This window comes from Hylobates moloch, unplaced genomic scaffold (genome assembly GCF_009828535.3).
Source record: "Hylobates moloch isolate HMO894 unplaced genomic scaffold, HMol_V3 SCAFFOLD_11, whole genome shotgun sequence".
Classification (NCBI taxonomy): Eukaryota; Metazoa; Chordata; class Mammalia; order Primates; family Hylobatidae; genus Hylobates; species Hylobates moloch.
This window is the reverse complement of record NW_026652286.1, coordinates 13,034,366-13,053,530: the sequence shown is the minus strand read 5'-3', so window position 1 is coordinate 13,053,530 and position 19,165 is coordinate 13,034,366. Positions and strand designations below refer to the sequence as shown.

Below are 19,165 nucleotides of genomic sequence, written 5' to 3'. Positions count from 1 at the left end.
TTTTAGGGTAGGGGCTTATGCAAGTCAGGTAACAAGTGGAATTCTGACCCAGGTTTGTCTCACAGTTGATAAACTGAGGCCATGGATCCAACCAGTGATCATGACCCCAGCTCCTGAATGTGTAAGTGAAATGAACATTCTTAGCAGTTGGCAGAACACTTACACTGGTTCTCTGACTGTAAAGTTAAAAGCAATTGTAGGACAAAAGCCCATGTGAAAATCCGCAAAACTTCACCCTTTGGTCAAGATAGGATACGAAACTGCTCGGCATCCTAGAGGGGATGGCATATTGGTGCTACTCTTGAAGACATAAAGAATGTAGGAGTGATGGGTCTCACAATATCCTCATTTAATATATCAGTCTGGCCCCTAAAAAAACTGGATCCTAGGGGAAAACAATGTACTGCTATAAACATAACCAAGTAATTCCCCCAATTGCAGCTGTTTTTTACTAGAGCAGATTAACATATCCTCATATCCACAATATTAAGCTATTATCTGACAAATTTTTAAATGCCCATCAGAAATAAGGATCATAAGCAGTTGATGTGCATATGCAATGAACAATAACATACATTCAGAGTTTTGCTTCAGGGCTATGTTTGTTTCCTGCCTTCTCTATCACGAAATAGTCCAAAGAGACCTAGACCATGAGATGATTATGCAGAGCTTCACAATGGCCCACTATATTTGATGTCATCATGTTAACCAAGCCAGATGAGAGGTGGCAAATTATCTGAATGCCTTGGCAGGATACATATGCTTCAAGGGATAGCATTTGTACAGAAAAACACTAAGATGATTCAGGGGTTCACTACATTGGTCAAGTTTTTAGGGGTTTAGTGATCTGAACACGCTGGGTTATAGGTTATCCTGTGCATGCTGGGTTATCCTATCTAAAAAGTTTTTGTGCTTTACACCTTACACAAATAAGAAAAAAGCGCAATGCTTGACAGGCACCTCTGGGATTAGGAGGTAGCATACTCCATACCGGAATGCTGATCTTTGTAGGGGTGACACAGAAGAATCCTAGATTGAGTGGGGTCTGGAACACCTCTCCAGTAAATCTCTTAAACTAGAATTCCCATCTCAGGCTCTGCTTCTAGGGAACCTGACCTGACACAGGTGCTTCAGAAGAGACCAGGTTGTTTAGAGCCGGGAGACAGGACACCCAGGTCTTAGTTCTATTGTGTTTTTTCTGTCTGAATGACCGAGGCATGTCATTTTGCTCTCCAGGCTTCCATGTTCTTATTTGTAAAATGTAGGGCTCGTGTTGCTTCAGCATTTCTTAACTTTCTTCCATCAGATAACAGACATGACAGATAAGATTTATATGCATGACACACTTCCAAGGGTGTGTCCCTCTGCACCCATAAGAGCGGCTGCAGGTTATGTGCAGTTCCCAGCAGGCTGGCTATAACTCCACCCCTCTTTCCCACTCAGGAAAGGATATTGGAGTGCAGAGTGATAAAAGTGAAATCACAGGGTATGAACAACCTTGAATATGTTCTAATTTGCTTTTTAAAACATCATTCGCAATCTATCATACTTTAATGTGTTTTTAAAAATTATTTTAACAAATCTCACTATGGGTGTTTCTTGACAACATAGTTCAGAACAAGTGCTTAAAAATACTCATTAACATTACTTTCTGTCTCCAAAGTTGAGATTCTGAAAATCAGTCCCCACAAATTGAGTTCTGAAATCTTTGCATGCCAGTGCCCCTGTGATACCTTAAGCAAGAACACTCCTTTGTATATAGAAGTTTGATAAGCTGAATATGTATCTGATAAGAGCTTCTTTCAGTCAATTACCTCCTGTTTACTGATTGCCTACTTTTGCACTATTTGTAAGATTCCAGAATTCTAAAATGTGCTTACTTGATTCAAATTTAGTGTCTTTATTGAGGCATTTCAAGAAGTTCACATTAATGAGTGTCAAATGAGAAAAGGATTCTGTAGTCAAAGAAGTTTGGATCAATTAAGGTTAATCAGATGTCTTTGCTGCAGAACTTAAGTCCTTTAATCTAATTTGTTAAGATGCTGTGGGAATCTCCAGGAGATAAATTTAGTCTGTGATGTTTCCCCAAGGTTTTGAACATGAAACCCCATAGAATAAATGAATAAATAAATGCTCAAGGAACATACTTTAGAAAAAAAAAATGAGCTTTACAGCAGTATTAGGTTTCAATGGTTCCCAAGTGGTTTGAGATAATTCTGCAGTGATACCATCCATGTTGGCTTACCAAGAGAAGTATGCTCCTGAGTGATATATGGTGTTGCCTACTCAATATGTCTTACTCCCTTTCCCATCCACTGTCCAGATTCCCCAAAAGCAAACAGTAGCTCCACTCTAGAGAGTATATTGCTACCCTTCTCAGGTACTGACAGGCTCTTTGTGAGAAAGTGAACCAGACATCAAAAGATCCAGTTCTGCCCCAGAATAAGACCACACACCTACAACTATCTGATTTTTGACAAACCTGACAAAAACAAGAAATGGGGAAAGGATTCCCTATTCAATAAATGGTGTTGGGATACCTGGCCAGCCATATGCAGAAACTGGACACCTTCCTTACACAATACACAAAATTAACTCAAGACAGATTAAAGACTTAAATGTAAAACCCAAAACTATAAAACCTTGGAAGACAACCTAGGCAATACAGGACATAGACACAGGCAAAGATTTCATAATGAATACACTAAAGACAATTGCAACAAAAGCAAAAATTGACAAATGGGATTTAAACTAAAGAGGTTCTGCACAGCAAAAAACAAAAATAAAAAAACTATCAACAGAGTATACAGACAAGCTACAGAACGGGGAAAAAAATTTGCAAACTACGCATGTGGCAAAGGTCTAATATCCAGCATCTGTAATGAACTTAAATTTCCAAGAAAAAACCAAACAACTTCATTAAAACGTGGGCAAAAGACATGAACAGACACTTTTCAAAAGAAGACACACATGTGGCTAACAATCAAATGAAAAAAAGTCCAACTGATCATTAGAGAAATGCAAATCAAAACCACAAGGAGATATGATCTCACACCTGTCAGAATGGCTGTTACTAAAAAGCCAAAAAATATTAATAACAGATGCTGGTGAGAGTGTGGAGAAAAAGGAACACTTGAACACTGTTGGTGGGAGTGTCAATTAGTTCAACCATTGTGGAAGACGGTGTGGCAATTCCTCAAAAACCTAAAGACAGAAATTCCATTCCACCCAGCAATCCCATTACTGGATATATACCCAAAGGAAAATAAATTGTTCTATTATAAAGACACATGCACACTTACATTTATTGCAGCATTATTCACAATAGCAAAGACATGGAGTCAACCTAAATGCCCAGCAATGGCAGACTGGGTAAAGAAAATGTGATATGTATATACCATGTAACACTATGCATCATAAAAAACAATGAAATCATGTCCTTTGCAGGGACATAGATGGAGCTGGGGCCATTATCCTTAGCAAACTAACACATGAACAGAAAACCAAATACCACACGTTCTTACTTATAAGTGGGAACTAAATGATGAGAACACATGCACACATAGTGGGGAACAACACACACTGGGTCTCTTGGAAGGTGGAGAGTGGGAGGAGGGAGAGCATCAGGAAAAACAACTAATGGGTACTAGGCTTAATACCTAGGTGATAAAATAATCTGTACAACAAATCCCCATGACAGAAATTTACCTATGTTATAAATCTGCACATATACCCCTGAACTTAAAATAAAAGTTAAACAAAACAAAAAACCCCAAACATCTAGTTCTGAACCTTGCTCTGGCACTAAGTAGCAAGGTGACCAGGGATGGGAGACTAAGAATTACATTAATGACACGCAATATTTAAAATAAAAACAGTTGTGTTTGTGAAATGTGATGATGTTTTTAAAATATTGTTCAGAGATTTTTTTTTTTTTTTTTTTTTGAGACAGGCTGATCTCAAACTCCTGGCCTCAATTGATCCTCCCAAATTGTTGGAATTACAAGCATGAGCCACCATGCCTGACCTAGGGATGTATTTTTTAAAATAAAGTCAAGCAACTGCCACATTTCCAGGTACATAGTCTGTGAGCATCTTGAAGATGAGAACCTGGAAAGTAATATTGTCCCATTTATTAAACATTCTATGCCTGAAATAGGCTAAGTATTTTTCTTTTTCCTTTTTTTTTTTTTTTTTTTGAGATGGAGTCTCGCTTTGTCACCCAGGCTGGAGTGCAATGGCATGATCTCGGCTCACTGCAACCTCTGACTTCTGGGTTCAAGCGATTCTCCTGCCTCAGCCTCCTGAGTAGCTGGGATTACAGGCGCACACCACCACGCCTGGCTAATTTTTGTATTTTTAGTAGAGACAGGGTTTCACCATGTTGGTCAGGCTGGTCTTGAACTCCTGACCTCGTGATCCACCCGCCCCAGCCTCCCAAAGTGCTGAATTATTTTTCATTCAGATCTTTGCTCATATGCCACCTCGTCAAAGAGGGCTTCCCTATCTTACTATCTTTTCTCAAATACTTTCCCTGCCATCCCTCTCCATCCCTAATCAGATTTATGCTTTATAGACTGTATCACTGCCGAACATTTTATTCTATTATATTCCTGCTTATTGTCTATCTCCCCAACTGAAACTTAATCTCCATGAAGACAGATATTTTGTATGTTTTGTTCTATGTTGTATCCCTAACACCTAGAATAGTACTCGGAACATTACAGATCCTCAATAAGGTATTTACACAAGGAAGTAATCAATTAATGATCTTGTAGAATTCTAACCACAACTCTATGAGCTAAGTCTGTTACTGTCTTCATTTGGTAATCAAGGAGACCAGGCAACAAAGAGGTTATGTCACTTGCTCAAGGAGATAGTATGAAGGAGTAGAGCCTATATTCAGATCCAGGTCTGACTTCACAGCCTCAGCCACCAGGCCATACAGCCTTTTAACGAATCCACTGTTGCTTCTCAGAGGTGGTATCTGTGCTCCCCCCAGGAAGGGGGCTCATTAAAGTGTAGATTATTGGGGTTTACCTGATGCAGTGAAACAGAACAGATGGAGGGAGAGTAAACGGTAAGGAAAGGGATGAGGTGAAAAGAAAAGAGACATCTGTCGCAGATATCAATTCCCAAATGGATGAGTCTGGCTCCTTGACTCCTGTCTAAACCCTCCCAGAGAGAAAGAGATGCAGAAGCAGCAGAAGCAGCTGTTTTCACAGCAGACCCCATGAGATCTGGGATACTTTGATGCCCAGGTAGGAAGATAAATACCAATTTGGCTCCTTTTGAGTTACTGGCTCTGAGACTACTAAGAGACACAGCTCTGGCTGATACCAGAATTATTATGAAGGGCATAGAGGGACTCTCAGGTATCAGATTTCAACACAGAGGCTGGAGTGGAAAACAACAGGGCTGTGTGCAAATGCCTATAAAACATCACCTGGGACTCCCAGAAAGCCTTGGAAAGTGGGCAGAATTTGCCAGAATCTGAGTTTCTATGTTTAAGTAAGTGTGGGCAAGTGCCAGCTACTGACATTAGGATTATTATTGTGATTGTAATTTCATTAATAGCTACAAATATTATTTTTCCTCTTTCAAGGTCTCTGTTTTCTTTGTGTGGTTGGATCTGGGGTGGCTCTGTTCCCTTGGGCCATGCTGGTCTACTGGGCTTTCCCCCTCATGTGAGCCAGAAGGGCAAGACCAAGGTGCAATATTAATCTTTTCTTCTCAGGGACTATCTGCATTTCTCTGGTGGTTTTAAACAGAAAACACACACACACAGGCACACACATACACACATGCCTTGAATTACACGAGAAGATTCAGAATCAATTCCGACGTCCCACCTCCTGGTGTTCTCTCCCTTTGGACATGGGTGAACTGCAGAGAGAGAAAGGAGCCTTTTGTCCTTCCACTGGTCCAGGCCCAAGCATCTTGCTGTGCCTAAATTCCACACAGTGTCACAGGATTTGAGTGAAGTTGCCCCTCATTTCTAGTAGCCAAGCTTTCTTGAGAGGCCGCTTCTGCGTATTGAGCTATTAACCCGCCACTCCTTTATTTACATATCAGTTAGATGAAGTTCACCCACTCAGATTGTGAAACACCTTTCATTGTTTTTGGCGAGTCACTCTTCAGGTGCAGTTAAGAAGTCTTCATTCTGGGGGGTTCAAAAGTGTTTCATACCAATGTCAACCCCATTGTTATGGCCCTAAGTAAAAACTGTGACCTGAGAGATGAGAAAAAGTCCCAATAGGTGAGGTAAGTAATTAAACAAGTGACTGCATTTTATTGTGTAAATTACACTACATTTACTGTAAAGCTAAACTGCCAATAACCCTTATAAAGTCTCAAAGGCAATGACTTAACCATGTATAGTGAGTTCCAAAGATGCAGAACAGAACACGTTTGTCGTTTAAGTGCTATTGGGAAAGAGAAACTAAATTTGAAAAAGGCAGCTTTCCCAGTCTCCAGTCACTGAAGATTTGACTTGGCTTCAGAGGTAGAATTCTGGTTTCCCCCAAAACCTCCCCAGTACTAAGTTATGCAAATCTTAGGTGTAGCAAGAGTTGGGCATGAAATCAATTGCAGTTGTGGACTGTTGGTAGGTTACATGTGACTTGGTAGAATGTTCTTTCTCTTCTTCTAGGCCATTTTGCTCCTTATTTCCCTGGATATGATAGGCATGTGATGATCACTCTCAGACCTATGTGTTTACAGAACTCCAGGGAGCACCATAACCACAGAATACAATTCACTGTTGCCCCCTAGAGTTGGACAATACACCAACCCTGATGCCTTTATAACGGGGCCATTCATTTGTCTGCCAAAAACAATGTCCATAGCCGGTTGGATATTCCATTCTAGCATGCTTTTCCTACCATCTGGTTCAGGTTAAGTGATTCTTTTAGCCTCAGTTTTTTGTTTACCTTTACCTGTTCTTCATTCAGATTGGGAGCTTTCATCCAGTACCAAGGGTTATGATATGCAACATGTGTCACAATGAAGACTCGTGGGGAGTGAAAGAAAGACTATTTTGTAAGCTTTTCTAAAGAGGCTGGAACATTTGATCTGAAAAAGGTGTGAGAACTGGCTTTGTGATAGAAAATAGTGTTTTGGATCCCAGATCTTGTATCTTGCATTGAGATGAAATAAGCGCATGGTGTTCCTGGCAGGTGATGGGAAAAGGCAATCTGTGTCCCATCTTCTCCAACCTAAATAGGTTGGTTTCTTCTTTTAGCAGGCCTTTACTTACAAGAACAGCTGGTTTCTTTTGGAAGCATGCATCCAGCTAATCCTCCACACAGATACTTGGCTTCAACAGGGAAAATAAGTTTGCCATATTCGGCATTAAACTTGATTGCACTTGCCTCTAGGCTTTTAAACAAGCAGGGTTGCTTTATCCATTAGGTTCTACAGGCATAGTGCCTAGGCTGAGGCCCAAGAACATTTCAAGAGATGGTTAAAATACTTGAGACCTGGAGGAGAAAAATAAAGAAAGAAATATTTTGATTCCACTGAACAATGTGATAACAAAAATTTTAAATGTGTAGTGACATAGCTGCAAATTATGACATAGGCCAATTTCATCAATTATTAAATTAAGTATTCATAAACATCTCATTATAGTTGCAAGCATTTGTGGATTAGTTTTTCTCACTTGAAATGTCTTACAGTACCCAGTGATTGCTAAGAAATCATAACCAACTGTGAATCAAAGGAATTACTAATACAAAAATAATTTGAAAACCAAATTAGAAAAAAACTACATTTTTTTGCCCCCAAATTATATTGGATGTGTGTACATTTGAATATGTTTCATAAGATATCGGAGGAGCTGCCTAGGACTTAGGGACCCCCAAGTGCTCTGGGTAAGGGTCATTTCTCTTCCCTGGGATACTCTCTGTAATTGTCTATACAGTTCATGTTCTTTCTCTGCTTTAAACTTTTAAAGGAAATTCCCTTTCTTTATTCTAATCCACTGGGCTCCTTGTCTATTTCTTTAGCAACCAAATGTAGAAAGACTTCACATTTGCTTGCGTTATGGACAACTTACATTCCTACATTTTTATTTTGAGGCCTTTCTTGAATCTATTATATGTATTTATGCTGTATTTCAACTAAAGTGAGATACTTGGATGGAAAATCATTTATTTATTTATTTATTCATTCATTCAATGAAACTACCATGTGTTCGGTGCTTAGAATATAAAATTGAGTAAAGCAAAATACTTGGCCTATTCTTTCAAGACATTCACAATCTCGAAAAGAAGGTAGGCAGAAAAGCAGATAAATTGCTGTGCAATTGCCTCCTTGCTGTTGACTGTCTGTTGCTCAGACTGCTTCTGGGCTCAACAAGTTTTTATTTATTTAATAAGCAGTTTCTGTGTGTCAGCACTATTCTCAATGCAGATGCTCTTTAACACTCTTATGAATTTATTTCTCAAAGCAGTCCTATGAGGCATTACCATTATCCCCATTTTGCACATGAGGACAATTGAGGCACAGAGAAGTTGAATAATTTGCTCAGGGTCCTTTACACAACAAGTAAGTAGCAGAGGCAAAATTTGAACCCAACCAGCCTGGTCCCAGTGCCCATACTGCTGGCTTGTAGGTTATGAACTAAACCATATGATCAGTACTAGTGGGGTTCAGAAAATCTTTCATAACTAATTAGGCACAGTTCAGATGAAATAGGCAGGGAAGTCTCCACTAAGGAAGTGGTATTTCAATTGCTTTGTATGAATAGAAATTTGTCCAACAGGTACATTCGGAGTACAAGATTAAGGAAAGGCATTCCAAGTAGAAGGAAGAGCCTATGCTATAGTCTATATAGATAAAACAAACATGTGCCAATATTTGTTTTGAGAAATGCAAATGGCGTATATGGCTGGAACTTACTTTGCTTAGAGGGGATTGATAGAGGTGGGACATGAAAGGAAGCCAAGGAAAATCTAATCTTGTTGATCATTGTAAGGAGTTTGGCTTTTGGTCAGTTTTGATTTGGGTCTGTTAAATGTTGATTGCCTCCCCTCCACTTCTACCCCTTCAATGAAAGAAAATATTGATCAGTTTAACTCTGCAGAAAAAGGATTTTAATATGAATGGAAGAAAATGCCACAAAGTCACAAGTCAACCAACAAACTAGAATAAAATATTTGTACTGCACAGCACAGCCCATTTTTCTTAATGTACTAAGTGTGAATACAAATCATTACAAGATTAAAAAAAAAAAGACCAACAAATCAAGAGACAAGCACCGAAACAGAATTTTTTTTTTAAAAAAGGCATTTAAACATTAGTAGAGGTGCTTTGCCTACTTACAATAAGAGAAATGCAAATGAAAACAAGAATAAGATATTATTGCCACTGTTGGTTCGGCAAAGACTGAAAATTCAGTAACACCCTGGCCTGGCCAGGGTTTGGGGAAACAGCCACTCGTATTGCTGGTAGGATGGCGACCTGGCACAACCTCTATGAGGGTAATTGGGCAGTATCTACCAAAATTACACATGTACGTATTTTTCAACCTGACAGTTATACTCCTAGGAATTTATTCTGCAGGTAAATTCACACACGGATATGATATACTTACAAGGATATGTATGTTGTAACATCATTTGTAATAGCAAAACATTGAGGAACAAACCTAAACTAATAAAATTAAAGAATTGATTAGGTCTCTTACAGTGCATCCATATCATAAAATTCTTTGCTGTCTTTTTTTAAAGAGAAGGAGGAGGGGTCTCACTTTGTCACTCCAGCTGGTCTCGAACCCCTGGCTTCAAGCAATCCTCCTGCCTCAGCCTCCCAAAGTGCTGGGATTACATATGTAAGCCATCGTGCCCAGTCACTTTGGTGTCTTTAAAGAGCAAGTCTGTCTGATATGTATCAATGTGGCAGAATCTTCAACACCTGATTTAAAAAAGTAGAGTACAGAATGATGGGTTAGGTTTGTTACCATTTGTGAGTGTGCATTTAAGGAAATATATACATATAGGCTTGAAAGTGCATTAAAGATTTCTGGAAGAAGTGTAGGAAATTGGTACACTGGTTGCCTCTAGGAAAGGAAACATTGCAGTTAAGAAGAGGGATGGTGCACATCTACTTCTTACTTATAAGTTTTTAAATGTTGGTGACCCAACCCCCTTGCATTGTTCTGCATTTGGCAGGAAGGTCAGTTGATATATGTTTCATAGATTTAACTTTCCATAATGCTCCAAACTAGGATTCTGGGAAGAGGGAGGAGACTGAAGAACTTGACCACGATATGCTGGAGCTACAGGTCAAAGATGGCTCAGGAGGTTACTGCTTCTTCCCACCTGCTGGTGTGGAGCCAAGGCAGCAGCCTCCCTGCAGGACGGGCAGGTGGAAGAGAACATGGTTCTAGGGAAAGATGTGCAGTGGAGCTCCTTGGAAGACTTGTGTTTACATGGCTTTCCCAATGCTGCCTTTTTGTTTAATTAAACTCAGAGATAAATGTTGTGAGACTCCTGTCTGGGCTCAGTTTGCTTACAACCCTGAGTATGTGTCCCCTGACACATTCCAAGATGTAAGTAATCTTCGCTGACCCTAATTGGAGCAAAGCTTTTGCTGAAAGGAATGAATTATGTACCTATTTTTAGTGAAGTATCTGGTATCCGTCTGCTTTGGTTTAATATGCTTATGTAAGCTCGTTGAAGGACTGATTTCCTCAGTTAATAAGGATGAGTGCAAAAGACCAGAGTGCCCACTTAAGAGAGACTATGTTTAGACCTCTCAAGGAATAATTAATAAAGGGAATCAAGGGTCAAAGATTATTTCAACTGACAAGTCTAGGCCCTTCTCACTAGTAAAAACTGCCCAGTTGCCTTGCAGTATTTTCTTTGCCAGGAGACAACTCCTATCATAAATGTTTAAGTGACTTCATGTTGGGCTGGTTTCAGAGGATTAAGCTCAGTGTAATTTCATCCTTCCCAGGTGTGAGACACTTGTGTGTGCAGTAATATGATTCTGTACTGTCAGGGAAAAGAGTGTGTCTTTGTCAGCAGTGTTTGACAGTCAAACCCCTGAATCATGACCTCAGTTTCAGGTAATCACTCTTCGCAGGCTTAAAACCCCTGGCGTTACCACTTGCTCTTATGCTGAGAGACTTAAAGGTTTGGCTGCTGGCACGTGGTCCTGCTGGTCAGCAGAATGGAGATGATCTGTGCTGGCAGCCCAGCTGGACTTCAGAAAGCATTCTCTTCCCAGCTGTTTGGATTCAGTTTCTAAGGGCTGAGCAATACCATCTCTATGTTCAAGAAGGGCAAAAACCAAAATGAGTAGTAATTATTTGGATTTGCTTTAGCCAGTAGTTAGATCAATTCTTCTTCTGATGCTTTGGGTAATGTCCTCAAAATGATTTCCTACTGAATGTTTACAATTTCAACATGTAATACATACTCTGGATAAAGCACTAGCTCACAAATCATCTGATCAACAAGGTGAATCCTATCTCCATCTTGGTCCATATGGAGACTAGCACATGTGATTGACAGGCAGATAAGGGCCATATTGTCATTTGGCTGCACCTGTCCATATGGCGAGGGATCGGAAATGAGAAATGGCTGTATTCTAAGCTGGGGATTATAGAGCTGTGTTACTCTAAGTCTTACTGTCTTACAGTAGCAGGGAGCAAGAAGAGTCTTGAAAGAATGGAGCCTTAAATATCATAGGTCAAGTCCTATAGTTTCACAGATGAGGAACTATTGCCTCAGAGACAGAAAGCAACTTACACAAAATCACAGAGAAAATGCGAGTGGCCTTGCTGGGGTTAGAGTCAAAGTTTCCTGACACCCATCTAGTGGTCTTTCTGCTACATCTTTTTGTTTCCACAGAGTTTTACTGACCCCTGTATTAAAGAAAAAAAAAAGATAAAGGAAAAAAGCCTGTTTTGGCATGGGTCCTTGTTCTATGGTTTAAGGTCAGTCTTGTTCTTCAGCATCAGCACTTTAAGGTTTTTTTTTATCAGAAGTCTCCATATGGTTAGCCCGAACCAGATGAAATTGCTGCTTTTATGAGTCAAAAAGTTAAATATAGTAAATTTCAGATACTTCTACCTGAGAGTTTTTCATTTAGAAAGTGGCAGTTAACGCCAGGTGCGGTGGTTCACGCCTGTAATCCCAGCACTTTGGGAGGCTGAGGAGGGTGGATCACGAGCTCAGGAGATTGAGACCATCCTGGCTAACACGGTGAAACCCCGTCTCCACTAAAAATACAAAAAATTAGTCGGGTGCATGGTGGTGGGCGCCTGTAGTCTCAGCTACTCGGGAGGCTGAGGCAGGAGAATGGCATGAACTCAGGAGGCGGAGCTTGCGGTGAGCCGAGATGGCGCCACTGCACTCCAGCCTGGGCGACAGAGCAAGACTCCATCTCAAAAATAAAAATAAAAAAAATAAAAAATTCAAAAAAAAAAAGTGTCAGTTAACATAGTTGTCCTTGAATTTAGTAAATTAGCAAATCATGTTCTCTTATTGGATTACTTATTTAACCAAACCCTGCCCCCTAAACCTATATGGATACTTTCTACTTTCCCCTTTCCATCCACAGGGAAACATAAAGCAATGCAAGAAGAACAGAGGAGGCTGACCATAGCTAAGACTTTTGCAAGGCTGCCAAATATAAGGTATTGCCAATGTCTTCTGTGTTCTTGGCCATTAAACTTTAAGATATCTCTTCCTTAACTCCACTACTTATACCACCAAGACCAGGTCCAACTTCTTGATAGCACATTCTCATAGCACCTCATAGTTCTCTCTTGTAGCACTTCTACTTTTCCACTTACTTCTAAGGTTATTTTACTAACTTCTTCTAGATCCATGAGGGCAGGAACCTGACTGGTTTGCTTATGCTGCACTTGGAGCACTTAGCACAGTGTCCAGCATAAGGTAGGTACTCAGCAAGTATGTGCTGAATGAATGAACAAAAGTCAAATGGTCTGATTTATTTCTACCCACCCCATTTGGTGAACCTTATGTCAGACATTTTTGTTTATTTATTTATTTGTTTGTTTGTTTATAGACAGAGTCTTGCTCTGTCACCCAAGTTGGAGTGCAATGGTACAATCATAGCTCACTGTGACCTTGAACTCCTGGGTTTCAGTGATCCTCCTGCCTTAGCCTTCAAAGTAGCTAGGACTACAGACACACACCATCATGCCTGGCCCAGAATATTTTGTTTAAATTTAAATCCAATAATGGAAATCTGTGAGAAAACCCAATCATGTCACTTGGAGAGGCTTACCTGTCACAGGCCAGCCAGTGACCTACACCAGGTGCCAATGAACTCAGGAGGCAGGGCTCCCCTTGAAATTTCTTTGTATGTCAATGAGACTAATAAGTATGATAACTTAAAATTTGGATCTTAAGCTTTCAGGGACTTCAAAATCCATCAGCAAGATATCCTCATAAACATTTGGTCATCATGTTTTCCGACTATTGGGAAGAGCATTCTGGAAGTCCCCATAATCCCCCTGGCTGGTGCATATGAACACACAATGGGCCAAAGGAAAGTCCAGCTACGTGGACATCAGCTGGTAGAGCCACTTCAGCAAACAGAGGCAGGAGTTGGAAGTGAGAGAAATGGGAACTCTGGTCTCCCCCAGTTCATGAGGGTCAGAGAAGTTTGTGTATATTGGGTCAGAGTTGGAACCAACTGGGGTATAGTAGAAGGTGCTCTATAACAGATCTGGGCTGTGGGGAGGTCCTTAAATTTTTGAGCCAAACCAGAGCCTTCACCCCTTGTCACTGACTGGTCCCTTTTTGAAGAAAATTATCTGACCATAAGACTAATCCATAGACTGTCAATGATCTAGGAAGGCCAAACCCACACAGACTAACCTAGATGCTGCCCTACCTGCATTCCAGAGTGGGAGCTGATATCATACCTGATGTTCTTGGAGAGAATGAGACTTCTAGTGATTTCTTTGTTTGCCTATGCTATGCCCAGGCACAGAGAGAGTGATCTTTTCCCAGCCAGAATAAGTACAGTGTGACCTGGTGCCTTAACTGCTCTTAACCACCTTACACTTTTCTAGTCAAGATCATTATCTGCAGGCTGGGCATGCTAGAAAGTGGAGTCTTCCCTGCTGACATCTCAGCAGGATTTATGATCCTCTCTGCTTATGGAACATGAGAAAGCCAGGCCTTGGGGTACAGCTGAGACAGAATGCTTGCTTGAGAAACCAGCTCATCAAACAGGACTTACTTGAAATATTTGATCTAGGCTTCAGTTGAAATTGATGGTGGCATAGACAGAATTTCCCGTGTCTGTCTTTTCATTTCCAAACTTCATCAAGGAGTGGTCTATGTGGCTCCTCAAGGTCTTCTCCTTAACCCTCTAACATCTGGCTTCCATTTTTCAGTTGTCCTCCCCAGGCTGGGCAATCTATGCTGTTGGATCTAGGTTGGTTGGAACTTTCTAAGGTTGCTACTGTCCTTGTCTTCAAAGTCCAACTAAAGGCAAGAGGAAATATTTTGCAGACTTCTGACTTGGGTTGAATCTAATGCTTGATTTATTTGAATGTTACACTGACTATGGGAGAGACAGATTCCCAATTGGACTTCTGAGTTGGGTTAAATCTGATGCTTGATTTATCTGACTGCTACAGTGTGGGAGAGACAGAGTCCAGCTCAACCCCACATTCTGAATTGTGAGAACCAGGATATATACTTGGTTTAAATTTCCAACTGTGTGACGGACCACATTCTCTAAGTTAATAGGTAGAGGCATCTGAACACCAAATTGTAGCCCTAATTTGTTATAACTAAAGTCCCCTTTGATTGTGCCTTTTCTACATCTTATCAGAGGGACACATAGTGGAAGATTGTTAGTCGGAGATTAATAAACACTGAAAGGTTGATACACAGACACTGGAAGGTTATATGAGAAAGCGCGTGTTGGATTTTAAAGTTTAAGAACTTTGGGCAAATTTCCTAGAGTACACCAATTCTCCTTTTTGCCAAATTCAAAAGTGAAGCAGAAAACGAAATTTAAAAAACAAACTAGTGTTTATTAAGCAGTATACCTGACACTTTGCATATATTATTTTATTTAAACAACCCTTAAAGGAGGCATTTTTGTCCCCACTAAAGGAGATTTGACCAAGGTCACATCACCAATAAATGGTGGAGGTAGGACTCAAAGTTAGGTTTTTCTGAAACTAGAGTCCATGTACTTAACACTACTATACTGCACTTTTTTCCCATCAGTCTTATTCTTGGTTTTTAGCAGCAGATGATATTTTACATTCTCTCTTCTTTTTGAAACTCTCACAAGTTAAACTAAACGTTATGCTCCTCTGGTTTTCCACATACTTCCTCTTTCTCCATTTCCTTTAGTTCCCCTTCTCTCTCTTGCACTCCAGAATGTGCCCTAAAGCTTAGTGTTTCTTCACACCTTTGGAAAGATGACCTGTACACAGGGCTTCAATTTACACTTTCACATCCCACCAGACTGAATTTCAGGACAATGGAGACCCGATCTATCTTATTCACTGGCAAATTCCTAGCATCTTGCAGAGTGCCTGATACATAGTAGATGTTTAATAAATGGTCAAATCAATGGATGCGTGAATGACAGATCTGTTGATAATTCTCAGATACTCTCCTGAAGTCCAGATACATATTCCTAGGTAACTACTAGATCTTTCCTCCTTAGTATCTTGCTATTGCTGTGAAATGGTAGTAAAAATTTGGTGAAGCCATTGAGGATTTCAACAATTTGCTGGGGCTACCACACCAGCTGGACTCTCTCATGTTTTCCCAATGGAGGTGGCTTTATTACCAAGCTGGGATGTAGACCTTCTACAGAGGAAAATGGCAGCCTGACTCCTTCCAATGATATGGGTTTGAGCTTCTTTGAGAGGGTACCAGTGCAGCCTCTGGTTGGAGTCCTTGCGAAGTAGACATGGATAAAAGATGGCTGGATCTGAAGCAACTAGTAGCTCATTTGGGGGTGACAATACCACCACATTCATTTGGGTCAATGCACGCTAGTGTTAGGTGCCCAGGGAGGAGTTAATTCCAGGTGAAGTGTAGGCACGGAAGAATGAGCACATAGTTGTGAAGAGTCACAATCCTAGCAGGGCCTCCATATCTGTCTCCTGGCTGCCTCCTCCTGCTTTGAGTCCTCCGATATTTCCATGAAACTTGGTTGTGAATGCCAAAGTTGGTGGCTGTCCTTAATTACTAGGGGTGTTGTTCACTGAGCATTTGCTTAGTCTGAAATAATCAAACGACTTATTGTGTGAAGGATGATCAGAGACAGCCTTAGAGGCTGGATGACCTCTACCTGCTGAGTTACCCTGCCCACCTAATTGCTTCATACTATTTCTGTACTATGTGCTCCCTGGAGGCCATTAACATGTGATCAAAGATCTTCGTACTTCACGCTTGCTATCATATCTATTCTCACACTTTCTACCCTAAGACAATTTGATTCCAATTTCCCAGTCTTTCTTCTTCTAGGCCCATGATCAGCCAGCCAGGCCATTTGCCACTGCCAATGAATCTATAACTTTGGGCCATTTCTTTCATCCATACAAAGTGGGTGACCACATTCATCTCTTGAAACTCTTTCCATTGGAAGAATTTTTCCCTCTTCACTATCTTTCAAGGCCACCCCTGAGGGGATGTGTAGAGCAGCTGCTGACCATTTTTGGCTTGCACTACATACTGAGTGGGCCCATCTAGAAATCAAGCCCAGGTTTTTTACTCCTGTGTCAGCTGGTTGTAAGGAATCCCCCAAGTGACCATAGGGAGCGAAGGGTGGGGCACTGGTGCAATAACAATGATTGACGTGAAAGCCTGGATGACTTGCTATTGCAACTTGCTCATGACCTCTGGCCCAGCTAAGGCTTGACCCCAGGTGTACCACTTCCATTCATGATTAATTGTGGCTGGGCCTGTCTAAACTATGACTTGTTGGGGTGGACCAGGGGCCTCCCACCACTAGGCCATAGGCTGGTACTGGTCCATGGCCTGTTAGGAACTGTACAGCACAGCAGGAGGAGCAAGCAAGCAAAGCTTTATCTGTATTTATAGCTGCTCCCTATCACTTGCATTACCTCCTGAGCTCCACCTCCTGTCAGATCAGCAGTGGCATTAGGTTCTCATAGGAGTGTGAACCCTATTGTGAACTGTGCATGCGAGGGATCTAGGGTGCTAGTTCCTTATGAGAATCTAATGCCTGATGATCTGTCACTGTCTCCCATCACCCGCAGATGGGACCATCTAGTTGCATTTAGTAGCTCAGGGCTCCCGCCAATTCTACATTATGTGAGTTGTATTATTATTTTATTACATATTGTAATGGAATAATAATAGAAATAAAGTGCACAATAAATGTAATACACTTATGTCATCCTGAAACCATCCCTCTCACCCCATCTGTGGGAAAACTGGCTTCCATGAAACTGGGCCATGGTGGAGATTGGAGACCACTGGCTTTGACAAAACCCAGTTCATGATGATGCGTGTTCTGGATGCAGCGTCAACTGGTGCATTAGTTAGGGTTCTCCAGAGAAATAGACCCACGGATGAACACACACACACACACAGAGTGGGGAAATAGAGAGATTTATTGTAAGGAATTGGCTCATGTGACTGTGTGAGCAGGCACCATCAGAATTTACAGAGCAGGCCGGCAGGCTCTCGGGAACACACGGAAAAGCTGATGTTGCAATCTTGTGCAATCTTACATCCAAAGGCAGTACGAATGCAGAATTTCTTTCTCCTCAGGGGACCTCCAACTTTTCCCTTAGAGTTTTCAACTGATTGGACGAGGCCCACCCATATTATGGGGGGTAATCTGCTTTACTCAAAGTCTACCGATTTAAGTGTCCATCATATCTAAAAAATAGCTTCAAAGCAACATCTAGACTGATGTTTGCCCAAATATCTGGACATTGTTGCCTGGCCAAGTTGGCATATAAAATTAACCATCACCCTTGGTATCTCAGAGGCAAGTTCCATATTTATTAGGGCCCAGTAGCACACTAGAGTTTTTCAAAAGGCAAATAATTCTTCCTTGCAGATGGCATGGCTTTGCTCCAGAAATCTGGGATCTGCATAACGATTGTCCCACTGGGACTCACCATAAACTAACATGACATCTTTTCCCACTACAGGTACTCAAACAATACGGTCTTCCGGGTCAGTGGCTCAAATGTTCATGAGTTACTACAGAGCCCTTTTCTGCTCTGGGTTCCCTCAATGATGGTAACTTTCAAGACACCCAGCACATGGACTGGAGCCACATTCCCAAGTGTGAAATGTGCTGACTTCAGAACCTAAAGAGGTCTACAAGGAATTGTGCTTCCTTCTTCCTAATGGGGAGTACAAGATGTAATATTTATCTTTCACTTCGGGTGGGATATGCTAGCATGCCCATCATCATTGGATCTTTAAAAAATTTCGCTGATATTGAGCTTCTGAATCTTCCTAGGGCTTATCTCCCACCACTGGAGCAGATGCTAGCTGTTTCTTGATCATTCAGCCATTTAGCACCATGTCATCAATGTAGTGGATCAACATGAGGTCCGGTGAGATACTCAGAAAGCCCAAATTTCTTCAGACTGTATTACAAGAGTGAGAACTAACACAGCCCTGGAGAAAACTATAGCTCTGTTGTCTATTTCACATGAAACTAAACTGTTTCTGGTCTTTTCTTTTTTAAGAGACAGGATCTAGCTCTATAGCCCAGGCTGGAGTTCAGTGGTACAATCATAGCTCACTGTGGCTTCTAACTCCTGGGCTCATGTGATACTCCTGCCTCAGCCTCCTGAGCAGTGGGGACTGTAAGTGTGAGCCACTACAGCTGGCTTCTGATCTTTTTTTCTGATAGAAATGGCTGGCTTCATGCTGTGTACCCAAAGCCATGTTCACCTGCTCTAGCACAGGTGCCACACCTGGCACAGCAGCTACAGCTGTGTTTGTATAGTCTACTCTCATTCTCCAGGAGATCCATCTAATTTCTGGAGGGGTCCAGACTGGTGAATTAAGTGGAGATAAAATGAAGATCTCTACTCTGGCCTCCTTTAGATGCTTAAGGGTAGCATTAATTTCTGTCATCTCTCCCAGGATATGAATTTGTTTTGTATTTAGTATCTTGGCTGGAGGCAAGGTGGGAGTAGATGGAAATT

The 19,165-nt window shown here is 41.1% G+C and overlaps 1 protein-coding gene across 2 annotated transcripts in view; it reads right to left on the bottom strand.

Moving 5' to 3' along the window:
- Positions 1 to 6,817: 6,817 nt before the first annotated feature.
- APIP (APAF1 interacting protein) overlaps positions 6,818 to 19,165 on the bottom strand; it is a 58,045-nt gene continuing 45,697 nt past the window's right edge. Inside the window, exon 9 of one of the 2 annotated variants that reach the window (XR_009215689.1) lies at positions 6,818 to 7,481. The gene's annotated coding sequence lies outside the window, so the exon portion shown is untranslated. Of the gene's footprint in view, positions 7,482 to 9,899; positions 9,919 to 19,165 lie in introns of those variants that run through there. The other variant, XR_009215690.1, reaches the window with a different exon arrangement.